The sequence below is a fragment of the Nycticebus coucang genome, chromosome 8 (genome assembly GCF_027406575.1).
Source record: "Nycticebus coucang isolate mNycCou1 chromosome 8, mNycCou1.pri, whole genome shotgun sequence".
NCBI classification, from domain to species: Eukaryota; Metazoa; Chordata; class Mammalia; order Primates; family Lorisidae; genus Nycticebus; species Nycticebus coucang.
In genome coordinates this window covers 16,107,635-16,118,070 of record NC_069787.1, presented here as the reverse complement: position 1 = coordinate 16,118,070, position 10,436 = coordinate 16,107,635, and the positions used below count along the sequence as shown (strand labels likewise).

Below are 10,436 nucleotides of genomic sequence, written 5' to 3'. Positions count from 1 at the left end.
GTTTGAGCCTAATCTGGGGAAAATAGGGAGATCTTGTCTCAAAAACAAAAAGCGGGTGGCAGCCCAGCCCAGCACTTAACCAGCCAAATGTATGGATATCTCTCTCTACCCTACTTCCCAACCCTCAATCCCACTGCCCCGGGCTAACTCTACCTAATTAATCTGTTTCATGAAGGATTGACCTCATGATCCAAATTATCTTTTTTTTTTTTTTTTATTGTTGGGGATTCATTGAGGGTACAATAAGCCGATACAAATTATCTTATAACTTAAGGTGAAATTACCTTATAACATGATATAAATGATCTTATAACTACAATTAGAGAAAAATACTACTTAAAATATGGGCATAAAATTTAGTGGGAACAAAAGGAAGTGGTGAATTTACTTGAGTCTGGATACACTGATAGACATGAGAAGTGAAAAAAGTGATAGGTTCTCCTTCATTGATAAATGAATTAAGTAGAATTCAGTGCCTGGTTTAGTATCTAGGCTTATTGATTATTTAAAACTTGCCCGAGAGAAACCTGCAATAATTCCCTAGGTTTCCACTTCTCTTTTCTTACACATAGTTCTCTTTGCTTTTCTGGTTAAATTGAAAAGGCCCTAAGGTCACTGCAACGAGATCGTAACTCAGACTATTGACACAAAAGTTAGTTACTTACTTACAGTAGTTAGTTTGTTTTGAATTTTACCCAAAAGCTAAATGGAATTTTTCAATGTTATTGAACTGTAACTATCACAATAATTTCTTCTCCACCATAACTGTGAAACAATTGCTAAAGTGTGTATAGACATATCTATAAGTATGTCAAGATTTTAGATGTTTTCTTGAGGTTTAGACAAGTTTAAAATTTTTTGAATAAATAGGTAAGCATATTTTGAGAGTTTTAGATATTATGGCATTTCATTTCAGAATACTTTAGGGTACATCTCTTAAGGACAAGGACATCTTCCTAAATAACCTCAACACTTTTGTTACATCCAAGAAAATAAATTATTCCATAATTTTTAGTAAAAAGTGGTCTGTATTTAAATTTTTCCACTTGCTCAAATATATATATATATATTTTTTTGTAGAGACAGATTCTCACTTTATCCCAGCTCACAGCAACCTCCAACTCCTGGACTTACGCGATTCTCTTGCCTCAGCCTCCTGAGAAGCTGGGACTACAGGCACCCGCCACAACACCCGGCTATTTTTTTGTTGCAGTTTGGCTGGGGCCAGGTTTGAACCCGCCACCCTTGGTATTTGGGGCCGGCGCCCTACTCACTGAGCCACAAAAATATTTTCTATAAATTTATTTCTTTAATTCTTTCAATCCGGGATTCAATCAAGGGCCACATGGTGCATTTAATTGTAATGTTTGTTTTAATCTCCTCTCTCTCTCTTTTGTAGCATTTTGGCAGGGGCCAGGTTTGAACCCACCACCCTTGGTATATGGGGCCCGTGCTCTACTTACTGAGCCACATGCGCCACCCTAATCTCTTTTTTTTCTATTTAGTTTTTTATTTGTAATCTACACAATCATTGTACATATTTATGGGGCACAATGTGATGTTTCAATGACTGCATATGGGTACATAGTAAATGATCAAGTTTAAACTAGCTAATCATCTTGCCATTTTTTAAAAATGATACTGATTTATTTGAAGAGTTCAAGCCAGTGGTCTTGTGGAATGTCCCACATTCTTAGTTTGTTTCATTGCTTCCTCATAAACATTTTTGGCATTTTCGGTAAGAACATTTCATGTATGATGTTGTGTACTTCTTTTTCTTTTTATGAGATAGGGTCTCACTCTGTTGCCTGGGGCTAGAATTTATTATTTTCTTTTGTAGAAACAGGGTTTGCTATGTTGCCAAGGCCCCTCAAACTCCTGATCTCAAATGATCCTTTTGCTTCAGCCTCCCAAGGTTCTACAGTGAATCTCATTGAGATGTAAGTAGTGTCTATTTGTCCCAGTATTTTTGATAATGAATTTGATCACTTGGTTATATGGGTGAATCACATGGGTAATTGCCATGTTTCTTCATTGAAAAGGTCTATTTTTCACTTCATAGTTAGTAAGTAATGTGTGGGGTGATTTTTAGGACACATGAATATCTTGTTCCCCATCAACATTTCACCTAGGCTGTTTGAAATCTATCAATAATCTGTCTAGATAATCACACTGGAAGTTGCAAAATGATGATTTTTCTAATTTTACTATTTCTTCTACATTAACTGAATTCTTCTGTAAGGAAGAGCTTATTGTTTATCTTTTGGCATATAGCTGAAATGTGACACACATATTTCATTTTAATTCAAACTTTAGGGGAAGATAAAAAGGCCTCTCCTAAGATTTCTTTAAGTCCCCAGAGCTAGCTTGTCTACCAGAGCCATTTACGTTGCCATTCTTGCAGATGGCAGGCAGGAGATAAGGTGAAATGTCTGAGTTTATGATAAACTCTTGGTTCTGCACGTTTCACAGGAAAATATTGTATAAGACAGTAATAGTTGTCTGTATGTGATTCTGGACAATATTGGCAACAGTCACCAGAGATGGTATAGCAGCCACTTCTATGTGCTATAAAGTATGAGTGACCCCTAATTTTATCATTCTTTTGTAGCTATGATACCACTTTCCAGATCTTAAGTCATTGACAATTTGTCATGTTCTCTCCATTCACAAGGTGGCTGACCAGCAGTCTTTCCTGCATTGCCAAGACAACAATATAGGACCTCTCCCTATTTATGTCTTTTCTTGGCCTCTCATGATGCCCAGAGCCTGGATTCAGAAACATCTTACTTTTCCTAGGTCCATACCAAACTGCTTTCTCTCCTGATCTTGTTTGAACACCAACTATACTTCTCCCATCTCAAATAGGACTGCTGTGTTTTGGTTGGTGGTTTCTTCTGGTCTCCCTAGTAGTTCCAATTAGCCAGTACTGAACACGCACCCCAGAGCTGAGCTACGTACTACATCTTTATAGGACCTTGTTCCTGTCTTCAAAGAGGTTATCTGGTTGGAGAGACAAAAATCACAGAAATATGGGGTTAAAAGATTATCTAGTCAGGTGTGGGTATCTATGAATGAATTCTGAGGGATTAGTATGAGAAACTCCAAGAACTGGTGCTAAAATTTGGAGTATCTATGTGATCCTAGGACAAATGTCCATGAATTTTATAAGATTTTCATAGAGGGCTATTACTCCATCCCTCCGTTACAAAAAATTAACAATGACCAAGAGAGACTAGTTGGACTAGCTATACAGTAGCTATTTATTTACTGATATTTCTCATGGTCAATAGCAGTCTACCACAATAGGTAATACAGTGTTAGCACCCCCCCCAAAAAAACAAATAGATCGAATTCTATAACTTGGGTCTTGGATAATCTTTCTTTGTATTTAAGTGTTATTTAGAGAAGCAATTAATTAAAGTATTTGTGCCTCATCGTGACCTTCATAGATAATTAAAGTTATACCTGAGAGAAAATTGGGAATAATGTTACCCCAATATTCTGAAATTTGACTTGGAGCTGAGTATTGTATTAGGACATGCCAACATTATCTCCACCCTGTTGAGAATGTTCTCTTACTTTGGAACAGCTAGAGTGAGTTTGCAAAGCTCTTTCATGTCCCATGACCCATTGATCCAGTGAGGTTGGCAAGACAAGGATTATTGGATTAACTTTATTAAAATAAAACTGGATATTAAGAGTGCATTTGAGTATCAAACCCATCTGTTTTCTGACCCCTGCATATTTTGCTTTGTTAAATAGGGCAGCATTTGAGGGTGGGCTTCTAGGCAGATGAATTTAGTTGTGGTTTTAGTTGTGTTCTGCTGATGAAACCTGTTTCTATTTGTAAGTCTTCCCTGGGGTCGGCTGGTGTGCTAGTTTTGGATCTTCAGACTTCTACTCAGTCTATAATGTACCGACTCTGCAAAGACCTCCTACTTCCCTATCAGCATGTCAGCATGTCAGGAGCAAAGTCATAAATGGTCATTTTCATGGCTGGTCATCATCTTGGACTGTGATCTTGGGAAGCAGACTCTTGGTTTTCTAGATCAGTGCCATCCAATAGAATATAAATGAGCTGCATAGGTAATTTTTAATTTCTTTGTGGCTACCTTAAAAAAGTTAAAATAAGCAGGCAATATTAATTTTAACAATCTATTTAACCCGACACATCAAAATATTATCATTTTGCCATGTAATTAATATGAGTTATTAAAGAAATAATTTGCTTTCAAGTCTTTGAAATTCAATGTGTATTTTCTATCTCCTTCACATTTCAGTTAGAACTAGCCACATTTTAAGTGCCTAACTGTCTAGAAGCTACTGTATTGGAAAACCCTAGTCTAGAAAATTCTTCTAGAAAAAAAATAAAGTGGGTGGGGGGGAAAGCAGCCCCCTTCTCTCTACTGATGATGCAGAAGGAGTTGGGCAGTGACCCTTTTGTTCTGATATTAATCATTATTCATTAATCATACATTATCATAGAGAACCTCTTCACCTCATAGCAAAGTTAGAAAAATTATTTTCTAGTGACCTACTAGCTTCCAAAACTTGTAAAATGTTGGATACGACTATCCACACACAGTCAGAAAAAACAGGCTATGATATGAGTGGGCTAGAAGGCTTGCATATTCCAAAAATGTCCTCATGTAGCCTGCCATACACCAGACACACCTTCTATTAAAACATTTTTTTAACATTGTTTCCCACACATCTATTAAAGTGTGCGTTAAGAAGACTAAGTCCTGCTCGGGCAGGGGAGGTAGGAAGTACAGGCGTGAAAAAGACATAGATCCTGGGCTTCAGTGAGGTTTGTGGTCACAGAGGGAAGGCAGTGGATAAAGCAGGCAGGACTGTCCACTGTGTCATAAGGATGCAAATGGACCAAGCATTCTTCAGAAAACTCACATTAAAGTCCTATTGTGTGTCTGAGTTAGAAGCACATGAAATACCCATCCTTCACTATGTACCAGTTATACTGGCATAGACTGATCTGTTGAATTTGCATGAAAAGTAGCGCCAAAGATCCTTTGAAAATGGAAGAGGTTGTTTTCTTGGGGAAAGAGAAGAGGGGAGGCAGATGAGGAACAGCTCCTTTGTGTGGCAAGCTGGGGGAGTTTCTTGATGATGGGGAGGTAGAGCTTGAGGCATTAGGCTGTAGACTTCTAGTGCCCAGTGACTGGGGACAGGATTCAAAGAGAGCAGTGGCAAGAGAAAATATAATGAACACAAACTTTGTCTACTTCAGAGCTTTGTCCCTTCCTGGACTGGTATTACATGCCCATATGAGCAAGTAAATACAACGTGTATGTGTGCATTGGGTAGTCAATGGAGAGCATCAGTTTAGGTCTAAGACTGGAGTCAGGCAGTTACCTTTGTGACTTTAGAGAAGTGACTTAAGCTCTCTGTGCCTCCTCAGTTTTCTCATAAATAAAAAAAGGTTCGTTAAGAGGATTTGATAAGATGGATAACAAATTTAGAACAATGCCCAATGCATGGCATGCGCTCAGTAAATGTAATTATTATTAGTTTTTGGCATCATGTCAGTAATAATTATTAGCTATGACGTTCCCCTAATTCGTTCCAAAGTTTCACAAGACTCTTGACTATTTGGCAACTCAGAAGTGAACAAATTCTAATGAGAATCTCCCTAAGGTGGCAAAACTGGGGCAAAGAGATGAAAATGGCTTGCCCAAGGGCACAGAAGCTGCTCCTCAAATAGGGAGACAGGCCATTTAAGGGGGGTAATGATGGATTTCCCTGAAGACAAGGCCTTAATAACATTTATAGGCTGAACCCTGAATCCGGGCTGCACTACTGAACTCATGATGATATCTTGGGAAATTATCTGATTTCCCTGAGCCTCAGGTGTGCACTTGCCAAATCGATATAAATATACCTAGCGTTGGTAAAACTCAATAGTATGATGCATGAAAAGTACATCATGTGGTCTAGGCACAATAGAATGAGCCTCCCCATTATAACCATTATTATTACCATTGTTGTTATAGCAGATCTTACGTGGTGTCAGGTAGTGCTTTTCTGAGATGCTCCCATGCTCCCCACTGTGCCTCGGCGCCCGCCACCCAGCAGACACTTAGGAAACCTTTGCGGAATGAAATTTGCGTCATCTGAGACAGGGAGGGCAGCAGGCTGACTTTGCCTCCGATCTTAGCTCTTCTCCTCCTTCCAAAAGCTGGAGCCCAAAGAATCTTGCACCGGGCAACCACTTGGCAGCGGGGTGCATCCCACCCCGCCCCCGAGGCCCTGTCGGAGCCGCTGACCGGTGCCCCGCCTGGACTCACACTGTGTGAGCGGCTCTCTCCTGAGCCCTTATTTTTCTGGTTTGCGGTTTATTTACTTAAGCATTTACAGCTCCCAGGAGTCAAGGGGCTGCTAGAAGTAGGGTCAGGACCGAGGTCGCGGTTTGAATTTATTTCCTGCCTCCCAATCTCAGTGCTGGCGAGTCACAACACAGCTTCGTTATGCGCCGGAGAGGTTTGTGTTTCACGACGAAAGACACGCAGTTTGGGTTCAGAAATGTGCTCTCACGCGACTTGCCTTGCCCCGGCTTGCGTGGACCGTCGCTCCCATACTTAGTTTTTCGTGCAAATCCGAGCAGGGTGGAGCAGATTAAATAAAGACAACCTCGCGCCTTTAATGCTTGACCGCAAACACTGGCGTTTTTGTGCCCAGGATTTCTGAAATTCTTGGCTCGCGGACCCAAGGCAGGGGGAGCTTGTAAAAACTTCCCAAAGCAGAAATCCGAGCTCCTCCCCCCTCGCTAGACCCCAAGAAACCTGGATTGCAGAATAGGGGGACAGCCGGAGAAGAGTCCCCAGGGGTCGGGGGCGCCCCCCAGGGGAGGTTTTAGGTCGTGGGCGCTGACCTCGCCGACCCTAACCGAGGAACAAGCTCCACAGCCTGGACACTCGACGGTCCGCCCCTCCCCGGTCCCCGCGCGCGTCTATTTAGAGCCCGGCCCAGAAACCCCGGGGATTCTGGGACTTGTAGTCCCTCCGCGCTGCCCCAGGCGCCGCCGCGGCCTGGGACTCGGACTACATTGCCCAGGGACCTTCCCGGCCTATATAAACAGCCAGGCGCCGCTTCAAAGTGCAGTAACCATGTGGATGTGCTGCTGAAGCGTTTCCTCAAGCTCGCTGGGGTGGGAGGAGAGGAGGAGGAGGTGGTGGAGGTGGAGGAGGAGGAGGCAGGGGGAGGAGAGAGAGAAAGCGCACGCCGAGAGGAGGTGTGGGTGTTCCGCTTCCATCCTAACGGAACGAGCTCCCTCTTCGCGGACATGGGATTACCCAGCGGCTGCTAACCCCTCTCCTTGCCCTGCTCCCCTAAACCGGAGTGGCTCCCCGGGCACCAAGGTAGCGGCTGGGGCCGGGCAGAGGGCGTGGGGAATTGGCATTGGCCCTCCGGGCGCAGAAGTTTTTGCCCCACTCTCTAGGAGTTCCTGGTGGATATGCATGCACCTGGAGTGCATTTGTGGGGTCCTTTACTGCGGGCAGTTTTTTTTGTGGGGGCTCATTTGAGGCGTTAACCCCCCTCAAGTATCCTCGACCCTAGTGTCAGGCTTTGAGGGCTCCCCATCCTGGACTGGAATGGCATTCCCCCAAGTTGGAAACTGTTGTTACAGCTGCAGGAAATAGTTTTTTTTTTTTTTTTTGAGGGAGGTTGTGGGGGTGTCATATGCTTCTGCTCAGGGAAACCGTCTTTCTAAAAATGTAGACTTCTCTCGCGCTACATGGTTGGGAGAATAATGCATGTGTGGGGGCCCCCGTGGGGAGGTTTTTAAAAAACGGAAGAAAACCGGGGAGCCGTGAGGGATGAAACGAAGCTTATGCCCAGTGAGGATGCGGGCTTTATGATATTTGGTCTCCGTGCTGGGAAACAAGTGCTTTGGGATCTGCAGACACTTCCCTTAGTTCTAGCCTCCAGCATGTTTGAAGTTTGTGCGTGCCTGGTCGCACTTGTCAATTACGGATGGGAACTATATCAGCGTAGTTACCTGAGAGATCTTCATCTAAGTGATCCCACCAACCCGCCTGCCAAGTTTGGAGGCGGTCTCTCCAGGGAAGGTGGTTTTAGAAGGGGGAAACCTGGGATTTGAAGCGTTTTGGTTAGAGACCCAACTTCTGCGGTCTCCTGCTGAGTCTTCTTTCTTTCTAAATATTTAGGAGCTGACTACAGAGGAGCAGGATTTGCACCCCTGGCTGGGCGTGTTTTGGCAACAGAGTGCCTGACTCGGGTCAGGTGAGTGCTGTAGTCAATAATGAGTTTTTGTCCTAAGCCTATTTTAAGTCCTCTCTAAACAGCCCTGGAGGTGGAGAATAGGAAAGAAACACACACACACACACACAGCAAAACACAAAACTCCAAGACTTGAGTCTTCAAAATGTGTAAACTGCCTTTGGTGAGGGGGTTTTAGGGAGCAGAGCTCCAGTAGACCAGCCTGACCTAGTACTCTTGGACGTTGCTCAGAATTGAAGCAGCCTGAAGGTTTATGGGGGCGGGGTGTGTGTGTGTGTGTGTTAAATGGAGTAATAAAGGGGAGGCCCATTGCTGGCCTCAGAAGAGAGCTGGTGATTTAAAATCTGAAGGATGCAGTGCATTTCATCTGCCAAGATATGTAAGCAAAAATTAACTGCTTTTCTCTTTCAACGTAGTCATTTTCTTTTTTCTTACTGTGAATGTGAACTTAATTAGAATAGGTTGGATTGCAAGAAATGAAAGTGGCTACAGCAAATTGAAAGAATTTGAACTTTAAAAAGGGAAGTAAGTTCTTACAGCAAAGATACTAGCATCCAGCCCTTAACTCAGCCCACCTGACTGTCAAGAATCTGAGGGGTCTCTGTTGTTTTGGTGAGTGGAATATGAGCTGAGGGCAGCGTTTATCTGTAAACACAACAGTTCCTGTTTTTTTCCCAAAAATGGTCAGACTGCACTTGAAGAGGGGGAGGTTTCAACGGGTGCACGTACACATCCCTATTGCTGCAGATTTGACCATCAAAGTTCTTGTCTTCTAAAATAGTCAGGAGCAGGGTAAACATCAGGGTAGTGAGAATGGGGTAGGGGTGGGTGGTTGGGTCTTAGTAACTTCTTTAACTTTCTAAATATTTAGCAGTTCCCTGGGCTACAATCTTTGGGCTTTTCTAATTTAGAAAATAAAAGTCAGACACTTCATTATAGTAGTATAGTGCTTTTGTTTCCTGTTTGTTTCCTGTTGATAAGATCCTCAGGAGTACTGCTGGAGTGAGAAGCATTTGGATGTGTGAGGTCTAGTTTCTTCTTGGAGTTCTTTTATTGACTCACATGGCTGTGTGGGTATTCATAGGGCCAAGAATTGAGTTTAGTTCCCCTCTTCAGAGTATGAGGAGAATCCGATCCATAAATACTTCCCTTAATTTGTTGCTAAAAATATCAAGATTGATACATTAACTACTTGTATGCCTCATGCAGAGAGTGAAATCATTTGCAGTAGCTACCCTGTTTCCCCGAAAATAAGACAGTGTCTTATTTTAAGGCGTGCTCCCAAAGATGCACTAGGTCCTATTTTCAGGGGACGTCTTATCTTTCATGTAAGTAGCTCTTATTTTTGGAGGGTGTCTTATTTTCGGGGAAACAGGGTAGTATGAGGTAGAAACAAGATAGAAGCCCAGACAGTGGAGCTGTACTGCATCCCACAGATGTACCTCAGTGGGTGGGGAGGTGAGAGGGAAGCAAGGAAAAATGGTAAACTTAGTGCTGTGGATGAAATCACTTGCTCATGCCCCACCAGTGATGAAATAACTATACTTAACCTTGATGTAAGAAGGAAATGATGTAGCCCCTGAAATTGGGCTAAAATAATGGATATTTGAGTAGGTGTTAGATATTGTAATGAGTTCATTTTGGAAAGCTATATCTTGAAAGCCTGAATGAGGAGAGTAAAAAGAAACCAAACTAAACCCGAACCAAACCAAACCAGAAGGAACATTGTCTAAGTTGAGCATTAGGCTCCTGGCATAAACTGAAATAGGTCTTGATCATCTATATCAAAGCATCTGAGTAGGTTAAAAGGATCAGGTGTTTCTCGATCTGAGTAATTTGAAAGTTTAAACTGTAGTTAGTCTGAACTGTGAAATGTCAATTATCTTTTCATAATCATATCTTTTACCCTCCAATTTGTTTTGTGACCAGTTGTGCAGAACATTTTTTTCTTTTTCATTTCTTTCGAGTACATTTATGTGTTTGTGCGTATGTGTGTTGAGTGCAATCTGCTCTTTGAATAATGCAAATCAGAACAGAAAGATTTCCCTCTTACTAGGCAGGGAAAGTTCTTCATGTTCTAAGTGAAGTACTCTGGCCTCTGCATTGAAACCTGTGGAAGTCATTTGAGTCGACAAGAGTATTATCAATCTAAACAAAGTGGTTGCTGTTTTGGA

At 42.4% G+C, this 10,436-nt stretch overlaps 1 protein-coding gene across 14 annotated transcripts in view; it reads left to right on the top strand.

Annotated features, from left to right (window-relative positions):
• The first annotated feature begins 7,120 nt into the window (after positions 1-7,120).
• ITPR1 (inositol 1,4,5-trisphosphate receptor type 1) overlaps positions 7,121-10,436 on the top strand; it is a 342,499-nt gene continuing 339,183 nt past the window's right edge. For 6 of the 14 annotated variants that reach the window (XM_053598949.1, XM_053598947.1, XM_053598946.1 and 3 more), the window contains exons 1-2: positions 7,121-7,379; positions 8,190-8,265. The gene's annotated coding sequence lies outside the window, so the exon portion shown is untranslated. The remainder of the gene's footprint in view (positions 7,380-8,189; positions 8,266-10,436) is intronic. The other 8 variants (XM_053598942.1, XM_053598944.1, XM_053598943.1 and 5 more) reach the window with 2 other exon arrangements.